This window comes from Eulemur rufifrons, chromosome 12 (genome assembly GCF_041146395.1).
Source record: "Eulemur rufifrons isolate Redbay chromosome 12, OSU_ERuf_1, whole genome shotgun sequence".
Classification (NCBI taxonomy): Eukaryota; Metazoa; Chordata; class Mammalia; order Primates; family Lemuridae; genus Eulemur; species Eulemur rufifrons.
The window spans coordinates 8,901,419-8,921,618 of NC_090994.1; the positions used below are offsets into that span (position 1 = coordinate 8,901,419).

The 20,200-nt window shown below is 37.1% G+C and overlaps 1 protein-coding gene across 3 annotated transcripts in view; it reads right to left on the bottom strand.

The window, feature by feature from the left end:
* The window catches only part of XPO7 (exportin 7), a 77,804-nt gene that overhangs the window by 36,976 nt on the left and 20,628 nt on the right, over positions 1–20,200 (bottom strand). The window lies entirely within an intron of this gene.

A 20,200-nucleotide genomic window follows, 5' to 3' on the forward strand; every position in this document is an offset into this window, starting at 1 on the left:
ATCTATATGGTTTTTCAGTCATTCCCTTGGAGACAAATAATAAATAATACATTTTTTCCCCTTGCAAATGCCCATCCTCCTAAGCTTTTCCAGAAGGCTTTCAAATAAAAAGTTAGAATTTACTTATTCTGCCATCCTACAGCAATTGCTACTAATATTAGGCACATAAACACATGATGTAAGTGCCACATATCTTTATATAGTTTAAAATATCTTCCCTTTGAGTAGCAGTTATTAGCTTACAATGATATATACGTATAAAGATGGTCACCTCTATGAGAAAATCTGTAAGAAAGCTTCAGAATATACGTACGCACCTTCCTCCCCGGATCCCTCATGTCTAAAGTTCAGCAGACTCTTCAGTTGTACTTTAAACTCTTGCTTCAGTTCCAAATTTAAAGGGTCAAAATAAATTCAACCCTAGCATATGCTCACTCACAGATAAGACAAGGGAAACACCCCCAAGCAAATCCTTCTCTCCAAACCTTGAACCAGTTCCAGGGAGACAGGGAGGGGTATGGGTGTGTGCTTTGGTCAAAAAAGCCAAAGGGATGCAAAGCTACTTCCGCTTAATGTGGTGTTTAAAGGAAGAGAGAAGGAACTAGTTAAGAACATACTTAACTATCACCTTTCACTGATGGAATAGGAGAGTAAACACCTGTTAGGCTTTAAAGGAATGGTTTGGACTTTAAGAAGAAATTGGTGGCTATATTCACCAGTAGCAAGCAAGATTTGGTGTGAACAGTTTGAGGGATCCTACTATTAGAAATGACAATTCTGACAAGGAACAAAAATAATAATAAACAAACCAACCTGTGTAAATTGCCTAAAATATATTACACAGCCACTCTGCCCAAGGCTTTTCATTATCACTTTATTTCATTATGCTGTGACTTTATAAATCACAGCTTCTCCACTAAGCAGGAAAGCCCTTTGGGTAGGATTCCTATTTTACTCAACCTGATTAATAAATTTTCAACATTAACCTAAAGGAAACAAGAAAAACGAATACTGACACTCTAAGATCTCAAGTCTCACTCCAGAGAGCCCCCAAAAGGACAAAAACAACCCTGCCCTCAAAACAAAACAAATAACCCCCTTTTCAAAACACCTCAGGACTTGATGAGGCTTATGTTTAACTTGTTTCTGACTTCCAGGGGTCCCACTCACTGCCTCCTTCAATCCAAAAGCACAGAGAAAACTGCAGTTGCAAAGTCAGAACGCAAACAGCGAAGCTCTACAAGCAGTGCCTGGTTTTTTCATACAGCTAATAAACACAAGAAATAGAAAATAAGGCCTATTACATATATTCCATGAAATACATGTAAAAGTCATTTTTATGCTTGGCAGTACTGGCCCAAGACCCTACTGAAAACTGAATCAGTTTAATTATAAACCCCACATTTCTAAGCATGGGATTAAATCTCCTTCACAAGGTTTTGTTTGTGAAGTATGGTTTTCCTCTTCTATAAAATGATTCACTTAAAAGAAAAGGAACAAATTATTTTAAAAAATAGGTAACACAGAGGACATCACCAGCAGGACACTGTAACTAAAATGAAAAGCCAGCTATAGACTCTGGTACCAGGTATGAGGGAGGAACAGCTGCCTCATAACCTCCGCAGCCACCACACACTTTGAGCTTTCCAACCTCCTCAACAGACACTCCCTAAACAGCCCCGCTGCCTAAGGGATAATGACACCCCTCAAAGTCTGATCAATCAGTTCCCATTGCTCCCTCACTGCAACTCTCATTTATGTTTATTACAACAAAGCTGTTCACATGACAATGGCTAAGCATCTGTCACAGGTAGTGCCTTATACTAAAAACCTAAATGCAGGTTATGGTGGGCTTTTTGGGTTGCTACTGTTTTGTTTTGATTTGCTTTAATTTAGCAGAGAAAACATACTGCAGGGTAAGTCTGGTAATGAGTTCTCAGCTCAGGAAACAAGACTGTTTAACAAACAAAAAAGTAATTTGACCATTTACACAAACAATTTGAAGAACTACAGCTCCATTTCTTTGTTGCCAGAAGAAGAAATGGGAAACAATTTTGTTTTCCTAAACAATTAGTGGAAACATCTAAAAAATACAGGGTCATTTTATTTGGGTTGCCCATATTACCCACGGAAGGAGAGAGAATTGAGTGAGATGTTTACATTTACCCTCTTTTGGTTGTTAGTGTTTCCAAAGCAAATCTAATGGTTAGGTTATTCTGAATCACCATTTTTTTTTTTTTTGGACCTAGCATGAAATAATTTATCCTACACAATTATATGATTAGCTATTAAAACTAGTACTTCACACTTAGGGTGGCAAACAACACGTTACAGCATTCTCCTCGTTTGCATTATAAAACTGATGTTCAACGCTTTCCTATTCCCCAGTTCTTATTAAGGACATCTATTATGTGATGCCACTTTCATCACAGAAAAGGCTCCAGAGAAGAATGTCTGTTTTCTGTTCCTGAGATTGCCAAATCTATAATCCACAGAGAAACTTCCACCTGGTCTTGCTGGAACAGAGAAGCACATTTGGGGAAATACTTTATAAAACTGGAAGGTGATCTTCAACCAGCAAAGTACTGCTTTAGAACAAGAAACTCAAGACGATTAACTCCCAAATCTAGAACCAGACTGATTTCAACAACAATAATCACCATAAAGGTATTAAAAGAATGTATCTTCTTTAATATTTAGCAACATTATTTTATACAGTCTTTTCAACTTGGATAAAGAAAATGCAGCTTGGTTATTCTCATTTCCATATAAGGTACGATTTGTTGAGACTATAGACCTCAGAATATAATGATTTACCTGACAAGTTGCCTCTAGATTATAGGAAAATGAAGATTTTGTTTGTACATTAGATGTTATACTATTCCACGAAGTAGAATACCTTGGAATTTACTTTAATTTGTATACTATTACTTTTTGGATAGCCTAATGGTATATATACTTTTAAATTAGCCTCATTGCTTTAAAAATATGTATATATACACTTGGAGATTTCCCATCAGAGACTAGCATACTGGCTTTTAGGAAGGACTCGAAGACAATCCCTGTAATGCGGAGTGCTGAACTGGAAACAAGAATAACCCTTGGAGGATCAGTCCTATCTGCAGGTCTTAACCCGACTGCCACCCACCCATCTGAAATGAGCAGAAGCTACCATCATATTACAAAGTGTAGATGCAATCCAGACAAGTGCTAATAAAGACAAAGTAGATTTAATAATTTTATAGCTGAATTTTCATAATTAGGATGCCTTAAATATAAAAAAAAACTGCTGAAAAATCAAGCCATGTTCAACCTCTTCATAGACCCCATTAATTTACATTCCCTTAGAATTTTTCTGTGTACTAGGAAATACCATGTTAAGTAAATTAAAAGATGCATTCTGAAACTTGCCAAAAAAAATGAACCATTTTAAGGACCTAGAAGGTTAATAAAATTGACATACCCATTACATTTTGTTTTTTAAAATCTATTCCACAAGGAATTCTTATTGTCAAGAATGAGAGTTCAATTAACATATATAATAATAAAAAACTCTTAAAAATTCAGGAATAACAATTATTGTCAGGTTACAAAAGCAAGTGGCAAAACAGAATGCAGAGTATATTATTAATATGATTTGTGATATATGTTAGTAAATTTATAAAAGAAAATCTAGATGAATACAAACCAATTATCCCTAATGGGAGACTTTCAATTTCTAAGTTATATATTTCTGTATCTTTTGAATTTTTGATGACAACCATACACTACTCTGTAAGCAGGAAAAAAATCTCAACCATACAGATAAATATTGTTTAAAAGGGCAATTAAGCTACATTTTTTTCTAAGTTAACTCTTGTAATAAGTAACATTTTACTAATTAATAGCTGATTCTCTTAACAATTAGAACTCATAAAATAAATTCATAAAACCAAAAAGGCAAAAAGCTATTCCAAAGACTAGTTTTTAAAAAAATGTTTGTGTTTATTACTAGTTCTATTTCGTTCTTTCTTACCAATATTGGTAGTTTAAATGGCCTGAAAAGAACTCTCAAGGTTTCCTCTTGTTTATAGGAAAGCAATGTGAAGGGGCCACAGTCATCTTGGTTTTACACATGTATCAGATCAACTATCAGAAGTTATTTACTGTGGTGGAGTCAAGGGAGGAAACTAGCTAGCTCTCTGAACAAGAATGTTTATAAATGGGCTGGGCACGGTGGCTCATGCCTGTAATCCTAGCACTCTGGGAGGCTGAGGCAGGAGGATCACTCAAGGTCAGGAGTTCGACACCAGCCTGAGCAAGAGTGAGACCCCGTTTCTACTATAAATAGAAAGAAATTATCTGGACAACTAAAAATATGTATAGAAAAAATTAGCCGGGCGTGGCGGCGCATGCCTATATTCCCAGCTACTCGGGAGGCTGAGGCAGGAGGATTGCTTGAGCCTGGGAGTTTGTGGTTGCTGTGAGCTAGGCTGACACCATGGCACTCTAACCTAGGCAACAGAGCGAGACTCTGCCTCAAAAAAAAGAAAAGAAAAAGAATGTTTATAAATGAAAACTATTTTTAAAAGTTTAAGAAAAAAGTTTACAAAGCCAGTGCAAAATACTTATATGTACCTTACAAGAAAAATATCCAAATGGCCAATAAACAAATGAAAAGGTGTGCAATGTCAATAATCTTTAGGAAATGTAAATTCAAACCATGCAACAATGACTAAAATGGAAAAAACCAAGATCAAGTGCTGGCTAGGATATGCAACAGCTGGAACTCATATGTTGCCAGTAGAGTCTGAATTGATTCAAACACATTGAAAAACTGGTAGTATCTATTAAAGCTAAACATATGTCTACCCCATGACCAAGATATTCTACTCCTAGGTATATACTTAATAAAGACATGTACTCAGTTCGCCCCCTCCCACCCAAAAAAAATGTGCACGAAAATTTATGGCAGCACTAAATGTAATAGTTCCCAAATGGAAAGCCAAGTGCCCATCAATAGTATTATGGATAAATGTGTCATTTCTTAATCTGTGCGCTGGTAACCCAGGCATGTCTACTTTGTGAAAATTCACTGAGTTTGTGTTTCCATAATTTTTGTATTTTTATTCTTTGAATATTTTTCTATATGAATGGATGAATGCCACAGTTCTCAAATTCTCCAGGTATTTATCTATTACTTTCTGATACTAATGGAGAAGTTCACCAGTAACCTAGAGCTGCACTTTAGATTTAGAATGCTTTAGTTTTACATCACTTCATGCTTTTAGAACCATGACTCCCATTAGCTTCTCAGGGAAAGAACTAAGGTAAGACTTTTGGATGCATCTGGGGACAGTCTATTCCTGAGAGTACTAAGAGGATGAGTAACACTGTTTGGATGCAGATGCTGTGTAATGTCTACAGGCATAAAACAAGATAAAATACATATTTTCAGCAAGTGATAATTCTACGTCAGAACCTTGTGTGCCTGAGATAAGGGTGGCAAGTCTGGTAACACATGAGACTGCAAAATTCTACATTTCACTTCAAAATACTAATCAATTCTAACATGGAACAAACACTAATATGCGACCAAAACACATGTAAACAGATTTTTTCATCAAGTAAACAGCCAGACTGTGCCTGGTCACTTAATGGTTTAGTGACTACTGAAGTTTGACCCAACAGCATTCACGTAACCTGTCACTAGAAACTGGTTTGGTTCCTTCTCATAGTCACTAATGGTGCATAGGAATGAAACCCACGGCGTAAGATGAATCCTCTAAAGCAGAGGTTTCAATCTGGCAGCCTGAAACCAGTCCACGGACATTTTCGTTTTTTGTCTTGCAGTGTGGTTTTAAAGTTTGGCGGTTGCCAATATTGCGTTATAATATCTGGTTTTCCAGCTTCCTATGAAAAATGAGAGGCTCTGAAAACGCCAGACCTGCATTCTGCAGTGCTACCGGTCAGATGACGCCGAGGGAGTGCTTGCCCGGGAAGGCTATCTCCAGCTAACCCTGACTGCTCTGCAGACAGTGGTGCCTCCCCCTGCTCTCTGGCTGCTTTGTCTCCTATCGGCGGTTCACTCCAGGATGTCAAACTCAAAAAAAGTAATGAGCATAACTGGACAACAGATTTTGTCATAACTGGGTACTAACTCTGCCAGCTTGGTTAAAACAATCTTTTGAGTACAAGGGGCTACATAAAACTCAGAGAAAAGAGACAGATTGAGAGTTAAGCAATTTGGATACTGGTCTTAGCAGCTGTGTGACTTGGGCAGGTTAATGTCCAGGGGGATCAGTTTTCTCATGTGTAAAGTAAATGGGCTTTATTATGATTTTTAATTCTATAAATCAGAATTAAAAGTAAACAAATGTTAAAATGATCATGAAAACAAGAGCCAGGAAAACATTTTTTTTTAAGTGAGAATTACACTTAAAAATAAATCACATAATACTCACATCCCTGTCACTGTAGCACAAGACCTTTGCCCACAAACAATTTCAGTGACTTGGCAGCAGGGACAAGGGTTCTTTTGCAGTTGAGGTCCAACAGAGTAATGGTTAAGATTTTAGGTGACAGACAAATCCCTACTCCTCCATCTACTGTGGGAGTGTGAGTAAGTTACTCAAATCACCCAAACTAGTTATTCCTTCTTTTAAATAGAAATAACACCTACTTCACACGGTGGTAAAAGTCAATGAAGTAATGTATGTAAACTGCTAATTACTGAGTTTATTACCGGCTATTATGGATTACACTGGCCACTAAAAAAAGCTCTGGAGAACAGCAGCCTTTATACACGCTTGCATACATGCACACAGAATCTGCACTGTTTCTTCTAAAGGGATTACAAATGCCCTCCTCTGGAGGGCCAGGATATACAATTGATCCTCATTATCTGTATATTCTGTTTTGAGAATTCACCTACTTGCTAAAATCTATTTGTAATCCCCAAATCAACATTCGCTCATACTGATTTCCCGGCCATTCATGGGACATGCGCAGAGTGGTGAAAACTTTGAGTCACCTGATTCACACATTGCCAGCTGAGGTTGAACACTGTGATACTCTAACTTCTTGTTTCAGCTCTTACACTGTAAACAAGTGTAAGGTCCTTTTTGTGTTTTATCTAAAGCCATGTTTTTTGGAGTTTTGTGCTTTTTGTGGTGATTACAGTGCTTAAAATGGCATAGCACTGAAGTACTGTCTAGCGTTACTAATTGCAAGAAGGCTGTAATGTGCCTTATGGAGAAATTGTGTTAGATAAGCATCATTCAGGCATGAGTTATAGTGCTTTTGGCCATGCGTTTAATGTTAATAAATGATATATATTAAATAAAGTGTCTTTAAACAGAAACACAAATAAAACAAGGTTATGTATTGATTTTGATGAACATGTGACCAGAGGTTGGCAGGAACCTAACCCTGTATGTCCTTTAGGAGCACTGGGTTAGTATTTGCTAATTCAGTGTACTCAGTGACTTTTTAGAACCTAACTACAAGGAATGATGAGGATCAGCTGTATTTCTGGCGACACCAAGTGGCATTCAGTACATATTTCCCCACAGAAACATAACTGTACGTACTGCGATCATTTAAAGGCATTTGTTCAAACAGAGGTATTTATTAATCTATATAACTTCCACATTAATGTCTCTATCGTTGTCTCAAATTCTTGCACAACTGTCTCAAACATGTGCTTAAATTGCCATTTATATTAATTATGTATGTATTGTGACTTTAATGAGCACTAATGCACACACTGGATGGAAATGACAAGAGTGTGTCTGGTACACAGTAGGAGCTTCATAAAAATGTCTTAACATTTGGATAAGTCTAACTCTTAAAAAGCTTCTAAAGGGACTTTGGGTCAAAATTTAAAATGGCAGATTGACCACACACCTAATTTATTCCCTCCCCAAACCTAACTAAAACAACACTAAAGGTCCAACCCAAGAAAGCTGATTAAAACAAAACAAAACAAAACAAACAACACTAAAGGGATTCAAAAAAAACCAAAACAAAACCCCAAACTGCATAATCCCACAATGATCAGAGACAACAGCAACAAAATTTTGGAATCCAAAAAATCAATGGTAACTGACCTAAATGACCCAAAGAAGCCAAAGCCCTTGCCAGCAGTCAAGAAAAGCTGCAAATCAGCCTAATTTACACGCTCAGATGTCAAGGTGCAGTGGGGTGGCCCAAACAAGGAAGAACTGAGGGGAAGTTTTTGAGAACTCAGATTCCCAAATATCTTTCCTTACTCCAAGCCTCTGAATGACTGTCTATCTCTCTGGACCGGGAGACAACAAGCCAATCAAGAGCACATTTGAGGATACGGGCACTATACAACAAACAGGTCCATTAAGTGGCTACACGTACTGAACGCTGCACTGGTTCCACCCAGAAATGTTGGCATACTCTTTAGGCAGGAGTTTGGAAGATTTCCCCCTGAGAACCTTTTCAGTCCCAAAGGAAACAGTGGAAGATATACTGACTTTGGGGTTATCAAACACATGGCACAGTAAATTACTCTACAGTGATGCCTCAAGCAGACTAGCCTCACCCACACTCAGAGCTTCCAATCAGCTCTGTATCTTCTTAATCTTGATCATAAGCAAATAATCAAGGATTATCAGAAATCTGTAGAAAGTGTTTAACATGGAAGATAGAGAGCAAAACGAGCACACAAAAAGCACTCCGGAACAAACAGAAACTATGCAGAGAGAAGGAAACTTGGAAAAAAAGAAAACTCGGGGGAAAAAAAGGAAGAAAAAAGTGAAAAAATACCATAATGTCCACCTAAGAGATAAAAAAAATATATATTGCAACTGTGGAATAACATGATGCTCTAAAAAAGGAGACATTCAAAGAATATAAAAAGATCTTAGTGGAAGCTGATCGATGGGCACACATGTGCACAAAGAGATATTAAAGATCATAGGAAATTAAGAAGGGGGAGGTCAGGCGTGGTGTCTCACACCTGTAATCCTAGCACTCTGGGAGGCCACGCCAGAGGACTGCTTGAGGTCAGGAGCTCGAGACTAGCTGAGCAAGAGCAAGATCCCATCTCTACTAAAAAAATAGAAGAAAAACTAGCTGGGCAACTAAAGATAAAAAACAAACAAACAAACAAAAAAACCCCCCAAACAAACAAACAAACAAAAACATGGAGAAGAGGGGGAGGAGTGGAGGGGAGGAGAGGGGTAAAAACCTACCTGTCAGGTATGATGAACACTATTCCGGTGATGGGCACACTAAAAGCGCCAACTTAAGCATTATAAAACATACCCATCTACCAAAAACATTTGCAGTCCCTTAATATTTTGAAATAAAAAAGAAAAAAGAAAAATATTAAAGATCATAACTTTGTTTTAAAAAAGATCTTAGAATATAAAAATATGATAGCAGAGACGACTGTCTATCAGAAGGATGGAAAATAAAGGTAAAATCTCACAGAAGCAGAGCAAAAGGACCAAGGTGGAAAATATGAGAGCAAAGTTCAGAAAATCAGAGGCCCAGGTATAACATCCAATTAACAGGAGCTCCAGAAAGAGAGAAAAGAGAATGGTGAAGGAGAGGAAATTATCAACAAAATAATTCAAGAAAACATCCTAGAACTGAAGAACATAAATTGTCAGATGAAAAGGTCCACTGAATGCCCAGCATACTGAAGAAAGTCAACCCACACCCAAAGTATATCACTATGAAATCTTGGAGACCTAAAGACAAAAAGAAGATTCTCTAAGCTGCTAGAGAAAGAGACACACACACACAAAACAAAACAACAGCTAAAACATAAATGACCAGGAATCAGACAGTTCTGCACATCCAAAAGCAACACTGGAAACAAGACGCCAACAGAAGAATTCCTGCAAAATTCTGAGGGAAATAGTCTTTGACATAAAAGGCTATACTCAAAGAAGTAATCAAGCGCAAGGGCAGAACAAAGCTATTTTGGGGAATGTAAGGCCACAAAAATCCTTCCTCCCATGCTCCCCTTTTCAAGGAGCTACTAAAGAACATTCTTCAGTCTAAAATCAAGATCAAAGTAATCCCATAAAAAGGTAAGCATGGAATGCAGGACCTGAGAAATCCAAACCAGAAGAGGGACATCAAGAAAAATCCCTGGGCCAGGCATAGTGGCACGTGCCTGTAATCCCAGCTATTCAAGAGGCTGAGGCGGGAGGAGTTCTGGGCTGTAGTGTGCTACGCCATCAGGTGTCCACACTAAGTCTGGCATCGGTAGGGTGACCTCCAGGCAGTGGGGTACCACCAAGTTGCCTGAGGAGGATGAACTAGCCCAGGTCAGAGATGGAGCAGGTGAAAACGGTGATGATCAGTAGTGGACTTGTGTCTGTGAATAGCCACTGTACTGCAGTCTTGGGAACACAGCAAGACTCGTTCTCTTAAAAATAAGGAAAATTTTAAAAGGAAAAAGAAAAGAAAAGAAAATCCCTGGGAGGATGGTGAAGGGAGATCCCAGGACAACTGCGAGCTGGCTATCGAGAGCCACCAGGCCTTACTCAAGCAGAGTGGCTCGAGGAAGGGACAAATCACGTTCACGGGGTCATCCGTCACCAAGATCCCTGCCACCACTGCCCTCTTAACTTGAGGACAGGTTAAAGCTGAAGTTTAGTTTTATAAAAAGTCCTCAACTAACAAATCACTCCCGTTTAAATTTTGGAAAGTTTTTCTCCAGAGGTACATAATCATTTTTAACTAACATTCCAAAGACAAAGGCAGTTGTGCAACTTTAAAGGCTGGCTACGAAATTGATATTACATGGCACGGTTACTTACAGCATTTAAAAGTCATAATAAGCTTTAGTCATAAAAAAAAAAATTGCACCTTGTAATTTACAAATGGAGGTCTAATAAGGAAAATAACAAAAAAAGAACATATAAACACTTGGCTTTTGCCACCTTCACCTCCTCCTTTATAAAAAAGGTTGTTTGTCTCTCAAATGCCTTTTATAGAACTTGATTCGCCCATGCTGACAGTATTAAAAGACCACAACAATGTACTCCACTGTGAAAATGGCTGAGTAAGAAAGTAGATTATGTAGGCTAGGCAGATCACCTGATGAAAGGAGGCCAACCCAGCTATTTGAGAACCCAAATTTGCAGTTTGAAACTATCACAAACGTAAATAAACTTTCCTGCTATGTTACCAGTTCCCTGAAAACTGCATTTTTATAAGCAGGTCTACACTGGGAGAATAATCTTATAATAGTTCAATACTCCTGTTGAGAGTGTTAACCAATGTCTCTAGTATTTTAAATTGATGTGATAACTGTCTTGATAGATCAGATTTTTTTGCCTTACAAACTTAATAGGGATTTTTACCATATAGCAAGCATGATCAAACAAATGACTTTTAAAGTCCAGAAACTGATAGCCTATTGGTTAGTTATTAAAGGAGACAAAATGTGAGAGTTATATAAACTTTTACTTCATTTAGTCCTGGTTTCCAATAGCTATTTGCTTTTGAGTTCTTTATTATGTAATCTACACTGCAGAGGGATACTGTTGGGCTGTGCACATTTATTATTTTAAATTTATGTTCTTAGTATCAATTTGGCACAACATTCAAACTTCAGACTATTGGGGGTATTTTGTACACAATCCTATTAAGATAGTAAAAGCTCCATTTAAACACTGAATTATATATAATAGAGCAATGGAAGTGATCAAATTCTCTAAGGCCACCAACCACCAAGTTCCATCACTATGTTTACAATGACTAGATAAAATGGATTTTAGATTCAAGCCATTATACTTGGTTTATTATTTGGCTAGCCAAATATATATAAACTGTCCTGGAGAATATTCAAGGACCTTCAGCAATCTTTGAGTTTCCTCCCTTCTTTCTATGTTACCGGTTCCAGGATTGATAGATTTTGCATATACAAACAGAATCTAATTTGCTTAAGAGAATGAAAAGACTAGCTATGTACTGCGAGAAAATCTTTGCAAAAGTCTGATTCAGGGCTGGTATCCAAAATATACAAAGAACTCTTAAAATGATAAGAAAACAACTCAGTTAAAAAATAGGCAAAAGATTTGAACAGACACCTCACCAAAGATATAAAGATGGCAAATATAAATATGAAAAAATGGTTAACATCATAAACCAGCAGGAAATTGCAAATTAAAACAACAATGAGATACTTCTACACACCTATTAGAATGACTAAAATCCAAAACATTTGACAACACCAGATGCAGGCAAAGATGTGGAACAACAGGAACTGTTGGTGAGAATGCAAAATGGTAGTCACTTTACAAGACAGTTTGGCAGTTTCTTACAAAACTAACTATACTCTTACCATATGATCCAGCAATTGCATTCCCTGCTATTTACCCAAATGACCCGAAAACTTATGTCTACACAAAAACCTGTACACAAATGTTTATAGCAGCTTTATTCAAAATTGCCAAAACTTGGCCACAAAAAGACACGGAGGAACTTAAACGCACATTGCTAAGTGAAAGAAGCCAATCTGAAGCCTACATAATGTATAACTCCAACTACATAGATGACACTCTGGAAAAGGCAAAACCATAGAGACAAGAAAAAGACCAGTGGTTTCGGGGGTAAAGGGAAGGATGATAGGAGATGTTTAGGTAGTGAAACTATTCTGTATGATACTGTAATAGTGGATAAATGTCATTATACCTTTGTCAAAGCCCACAGAACATACACCACCAAGAATGGACTTTACTTGTTAATAATGTGCCAATATTGGATCACCAAATGTTAATATGCTACACCAATACAAAAGTTAATAATAGGGAAACTGTGTGTAATTGGGGGGGCAGAGAATAAGGGGGTATGTGGGGACTCTCTGTACTTTCTGCTCATTTTTCTATCAATCTAAAACTGGGGAAAAAAAGTCTAGCAAAAACAAACATAACTTGCCACTTTAAAAAGTCCTATTCTTCCTTACCCGATTTTATCTTAATAATATGTGGTTTACTAAATAATGTTCTATACTAAAACATGACATTTGCCATCTTAGGTTTCACACCCCATCCTCACCCCTAGGCCACTTGACATGGCAATAGAATGGTTAAAATTCTTTAATAGAATACCCAAGCATTATAACACTGTCATTCATAGTCAAATATTATGTAACTGAGAGCAGCTCTCTGCAGATTGAGATTAGAATCTACATTGTACCTGTCTGGTATAAAATATTCTTCTGCTAGAGGATCTATATAGGAAAGTTCTTCAATAGTTAGATTTGTAAAGTCATTTCAAAGTAACGTTCATATTTAAAAAACCCACTGTTACTTTTCTAAATTATCCCCTACCACTCACCCAAATATATGTCTATATGGGAAAGGTCAGCAAAATATACCTTAGTTTGCCATATGGGTCTTCTGTTTTATATAGTATGTCTAGTGTTCTGCCCTCTTTTCTTTTCTTTTCTTTTTTTTTTTTTTGAGACAGAGTCTCTCTCTGTTGCCCAGGCTAGAGTGAGTGCCGTGGCGTCAGCCTAGCTCACAGCAACCTCAAACTCCTGAGCTCAAGGGATCCTCCTGTCTCAGCCTCCCGAGTAGCTGGGACTACAGGCATGCACCACCATGCCCGGCTAATTTTTTCTATATATATTTTTAGCTGTCCATATAATTTCTTTCTATTTTTAGTAGAGATGGGGTCTCGCTCTTGCTCAGGCTGGTCTCGAACTCCTGAGCTCAAACGATCCGCCCACCTCGGCCTCCCAGAGTGCTAGGATTACAGGCGTGAGCCACCGCGCCCGGCCGTGCCCTCTTTTCAATTTCTCAACACAATTCTGATGTACTTCAACTGAAAACATATTCTCTGTAAGTTCCTGCAGCTTAATCATGCTTTTTTAAAAAGTAAAAGGCAAATATAAATTTTACGTGAATTAATTTAAGGAAAGGCTACTGAAAAAGAAATAGGAATATGTGTATGTACTATATATACTTAATTCATAGAACACTTTTTTATATTAACAATCTGTTGCAAGATACCGCAATTTAAATTTATCCAAGAAAGTCCATGTAACATTTGCAGACTAATAAAGATAACTTGAAACTAACCTGACAATCTAGCAGCTGAAGTGAAAACAACAGTAATGTTCCCCAAAACAGACATGACGCAGCCTAAATAGCTCAACATAACTTCACCAACGCTCATTTGATGGGGAGAACAATTTACTCTTCTCTTTAGGGGAACAAAAATTAGCTCCTATAGTTGAAGAACATGAAATATTCCTTCAACGAATGGGACTAATGCTAATTAAATCTTCAGGCAAATGTTTCTTTGAAAACGTCCTTAAAAGCTTATGAAACACATGAGATTAAAGAAACAACTAAGGAAATGATATAACTTTAGATCCATTCAGCCCAGCTAGATAACTGAAATGTTTTAGTGTATGGCTGTGTGTTAAGTCAAAAACAAACCCACCTAATAAGTATGCTAGTTTTTCTAAAACCTCAAACAAAACAAAACAAAACCTACTTCCCAAGAAGAATGACCTTAAAATACATTTTGGGGCTGGCACAGTGCCTGGTTCCTGTAATCCATCCTAGCACTGTGGGAGGCTGAGGCGCGAAGATCACTTGAGCTTTGGAGTTCGAGACCAGCCTAAGCACGAGTGAGACTCCATCTCCACAAAAACATTACAAAAATGTAGCTGGGCATGGTGGGGTACACTGTAGTCCCCGCTACTCAGGAGGCTGAAGCAGGAGGATCGCTTGAGCCCAAGAGTTTGAGGTTGTAGTGAGCTATGATGACACTACTACACTCTAGCTGGGGCAACAGAGTGAGACTCTGTCTCAAAACACACACACACACACACACACACACACACACGCACACAGGCAGGCACTTATATCTCTTTTCCTACTTTGGTAATTAGGTTTAAAGCAAAGTACTCATAACTATCTACATTTTCTTCAGAAATGTTAGACTTCTCAAACTTCAATAAACTAATTATCTATCTGCAAGTCTATACCAAAAACAATGAACAGTGTTCAGTAAAGTTCAGAACTGAACAATAAATGAAAGTAAGAGACTAGAAGATAGTGAGGTTGAGTGTTTTTTAAAAAAACACTGCTCTGGGCACGACTGAGCTTTCCTGACTCCTGGCAAAGAATTAGAGCAGCCTGGGCAATACTTTAGTCTACAATACCTTAGTCATGGGGGGGGGGGGGGGGAGGGAGGAAGCACTTGGCCTTTAAACGCTACAGTTGATGCTACCTTTTTTACCACATTGCTCTTTAAAAAAATTTTCCCTGTCACATTGCATTTAACTAATTCTCAAACGGTCAACCTTTCTGTAACTGCTTTGGCACAATTAATGCATAAAATACCTTCCATCTGAGTGGCAATAATGGGCGAAGTATCACACATAGTAAGAATCTAAGAGTTACTTGTCAACGTCATGCTATCAATACGTAGACCTCAGACAAAGGCAGCTATGTAGGCAATTGCCTCTAGGTAGGCAATAAGCAAAGGATGTTCGGGTCAGGATTTGACAGCTGCCAGAAAAACTACTGAATCCCAAAGAGCAACAGTTGGTTAAGCCAGGAAGACTTGTGCTATACTAGGAAGAAAAGTGAATTATAAATGTAGAAATTAAACCTCACAGGGTGAGAATAAACTAACTTTGCCTATAATGTTAATTTCTGGAACCACTGTGTCAGTTTATGAAAATTTTCTGAAAAGGTTAATAGTAAAATAGAAAACTAGAAGCAGGGTATCATTTGAACAGAGAGATTAACAAACCTTTAGATAGTTAGTTTGACTTGTGGAAACTAATGTGATCTGTTCCCATCTCAAGACCCCTAATGTGCTATTGCTGCCGGAAGCCCAAAGGCCTAGGGAAGTGTTTTCTGGTAACAACTCAAATAACTATCGATGAGTCCACACATACTTGTTAGGGGACTTACTGGCTTTTTAAAGGATCCTTGGAGGAGACAAATGGTTCCTTTGAAATAGTCCCACATCTACTTCTAGTCTGAGAACATGTTGTTACTAAAGCCTGTGATGCCTTCTGGTGTGTAAAGTATTAAATGAATTCAGGAAGATTCTGGCACAGACGCTTTTGATAGGATGTTGAATTCTGGCCTACTAACACTTGTTTTTCTGGAGAAGGGTGAATAAAAAAAAATAAAACTAGAGAAGCTCAACTTGTATTAGGTTGAACCACATGAAAATGTCTAATATCCCATCATTTTTGACCTGTAAAAATGGCAATTTTATGTGGGTCAGTCTAGTATATAAAAGTAACATTTAAAAACTCCTTTAGAGTACAGTCATTCATTGCTTAACGACAGGAATACATTCTGAGATATGCGATGTTAGGCAATTTCATTGTGCAAACATCAGAGTGTACTTACCCAAACCTAGATGGTGTATCTATTACACACCTAGGCTGCAAACCTGTACGGCATGTTACTGTACTGAATACTACAGGCAATGGTAAGACCTCGTGTGTATCTAAACATATCCAAACTCAGAAAAGGTAAGTGTTGCACTGTGAGGGCCACATCACTACGTGACAGGAATTTTTCAGCTCCATTATAATCTTATGTGACCACTGTCATATATGCGGTCCATCGTTGATGGAAATGTCATTATTCAGCACATGACTGCACTTTGAAATCTGTGTTCTGCTTCTAATTAAGGGCTGGGTTTCACTTTTAGGTCAGTATGTGAGGCTAGGACCTATTTATCAATTTGGAAAATAATCTGACTTCAAATCTACCTACTGTAAACCCACTCTCCATTATTCTTCATTAAGAACCCTCTGGTCTTTATGGCTTTCAAATCCATCGTGCTCATTCTTTTGGGCTTTGAGGGCCTGCTTACCACTCCAGTTCTTTGCCTCTTGTTCATTTCTACAAATGTGCCACGTGTGCTTGAGAATGTCCATCAACCTGTTCCAACCTGTTAACTTGTGTTCAAATTTTCTACATTGTTATTTCTCTGGCTCCTGGCCTATCAATGACTGAGTAAAATTTTTCACTATGATACTGAGTTTGTGGTTTTGCTCTATATATTTATCAGTTTTTACTTCATATATTCTGAAGCTACGTCATGAGGTACATACAAGCTTAGGAGCTGAATCTTTTGTTATTTAGTGACTCTTCCGGGGCCTAAAAGCCTTTGTTGGTTATGTTTTGTACGTCTCTCCTACCACTTTGTGGATTGCTTTTTCATTCGTACAGTGTCTTTTGATGCACATAAGATCTTAATTTTAACAGAGCCTGATTTACTATTATTTTCCTTTATGATTAGCATTTTGCTTGACCTGTTTAGGAATCTTTCTCTATCATAAAGTCATAAATATATTCTTCTATAATATCTTTAAAAGCTTTGTTTCTTTTACTTTCATCTCTACATCTAAAAGCCTACTGATACTGTGTATGATATGTGTGTACGATGAGGGGTACTGGTGATAGCAAAGTTTTATTTCTTCTACAGAATTGTTTTTAATTCAAATTGGCTTTTAACTTTGAAGTTACTTAATATTTGTGATTTCTGATATGCCTTAGACTCCTTTCTTCCTTTGTGCTGGATGTGTCCTACTTTTCTCTGCTTTTTGACTTTGATTTTTTGTTTCTAAAAAAAAATTTGTTTGCTTGTTGGATTTCCATTTTTCTCCCCAATACTAGTTACCACACATTCTTTAAAAGTCCACAGTTAGACAATATATTTTCCCCACCTGAGTAGCACAATGACTTTAGAGCAGAACTCTTACCAGTTTTCTCCTGTGTTACATTGTTACTGGCCATTATTTTGGTTGTGTCTTTTTAGCCCTAAAAATTAGACATTACTATTATTTCATACAATGGTTGTTTAGATTTACCAATGCTTACCAATTTTTTTTGCTCACCTTTACTTCTTACATAGCCAAACACCTCTATGACATTGCCCTTTTAGAGTATATCCTTTATGGAAGTTTCTTAAGTAAAGATGTGCTGGTGGTAAACTTAGTTTCTGTTTATCTAAAAATGACTTAAAGTGCCTTCATTCTTGAAAGATAATTTTGCTGGGTATACACAACATTAGGTTGACATTTTTCTCTTTTGGCTTCCCAGTTGCTGTTGAGATGTCGCTCTCGGCCTGTCTCTTCTCTGCAGGTGATGTTTTCTTTCTGATTTTAATACCATGTCTTTGTCTTTATGGTTTGTGGCTTTACTGCAATGTGTCTAGGTATGATTTTTAAAAATATATCTTGTTTTGTATACGTGGAGCTCCTTTAACTCAGATTCATGCTTTTTTGGTTCTAGGAAATTTTCAGCTATAGTCTTCAAATATTTGCTTCTCCTCCTCTTTCTAGGTATGTCAGATAACTTACTCTCCCATGTCTTAACCTCTCATACCTTCCATGCTCTCGGTCTTCCTGTGCTATGTTTTGAACAGTGTCTTCAGATCTTCTAGTCTTCTCTCTTCTGTGCTGTGTTTAATATGTTATCTATTCACATAGTTTAAAATTTCAATTATTATATTTTTAACTTATATTCTATTTGATTCTTTTTCAAATGTGCCTCATTGTTTTTGATAGTCACTTTTGCTTGTTTTTTCTTTTAAAGATCATTTTGTTTAACATTTTATACATAATTTATTTTTTTAGTTTATATCTGATGATTTTCCAATATCTGAGGTCAGTATCTGATATGTGTGCATGGCAGGATGGGATAATCTAAACCGGTTGCTTAGAGTTTGTGCTGAATCTCATTTATGATGGCCTTTTCTGAGCATGCGTGTGTGTGTGTGGGGGGGGGGGATATTCTTTGTTTATAAGCTCATAATTGACTGATAAAAATCCATGGAAATCCTGAGCATCTATCTACATTTTTCTGTTTCTGCTAAGTGGTCGGAGTGGCTAACAACTCCAGTTTCTTTCTGGGGCCCTGGATTAACGTGACAGTCTCAGCTTCAGCTTCCTCAGCTTGAAATGCCACGGACATAGGCATTTCATTTTGGTACTTGACCCTACAGGGACTGTGACTTCACCACTCCTCCTCACACTCCAATTTGAGAAGGTTCATTTAAATTAATTAATGGGAATGGGGGATACTAAGATTTCTCTTATTTCTTACAAGCCTGTCAATGCATTAAAAAGGAGGCTTAATCAAATTTAAACAGGATCTACTTTTATTATAGTAACAAGGTACTTCAGAAAAATTAGTTTGCCATACAATAGGAAATGGAACTCTTCCTACTCATTTTTGCTCCCAAGGGATTTTCCTACTTTTTTTTTGAGTAAGGCCGATCACGTATTTAAAAGGATTTAATATTTTCCTAAGCGTTCCTGGGCATTGTAGAGAAGGATTTTTAGAAACTGTACCGTGCCATATTGTTAATAATTTCAGAAGTCCTCTTTCCCCCGAAACATGTTGTTAAACTAGATATTTCCCATTTTATACCTATGTAATTTTTCCGTACCTACATGTAGGATGTTGCATTCATCTGTATAAAATTTTATCTTGTCAGATTTGGATAACTGTTCCAGTCTAGTAAGATTTTTCTAGCTCTTATCAAACAATGCACCCCTTTACCCTAAGACCAGCATGTTAAACTTCTATTCCAGCAGCTGTTTATATGAGTTTCCTTTGGGATTAAAGATTAAAGGATAATTCCTTTGAGATTAAACAATCTAAAATTAAGGATAGGATATATGTTAGGTATTTTTTATTTTTGAGGTCATGCTGGAATATATAACTCAGGAAGTATTCAATAAACACATATTGAATGAATGTCCTTATCTAAGTTACTGATAAAAAAAATTTTTATCAGTAAAAATACAAGACAAGCCTATGATCAGAGTCCTGGGCCATAAGAGAGACCTTGTTCCTAGCTGTCAATGATCCACTGATTACCACTCTTGGGTCTGGACATTCAACTAGTTATTCAATGACTCAACAAATATTGGAGATTATACGAAATTTTACATTTTAGCCAGTTACCTAATATCCATGAGAGTATTCTGAGAAATTTTATCAAATGCTTTGCTGAAATCCAGATACATTTTGTCTACAGCATTTCTGTTTTCTATTAAAATTATTGACTTGTCTTAATTCTTTCATGAAGCCTTTCTGAATATTCAGACCATTTTGATTTCTCTAGCATACCTTTGAACTCAGCAATATACATTTTTACACTTTAACCTCAGCCTTTTTCTCTCTCTCTCTCTTTTTTTTTTTTTTTTTGAGACAGGGTCTCACTC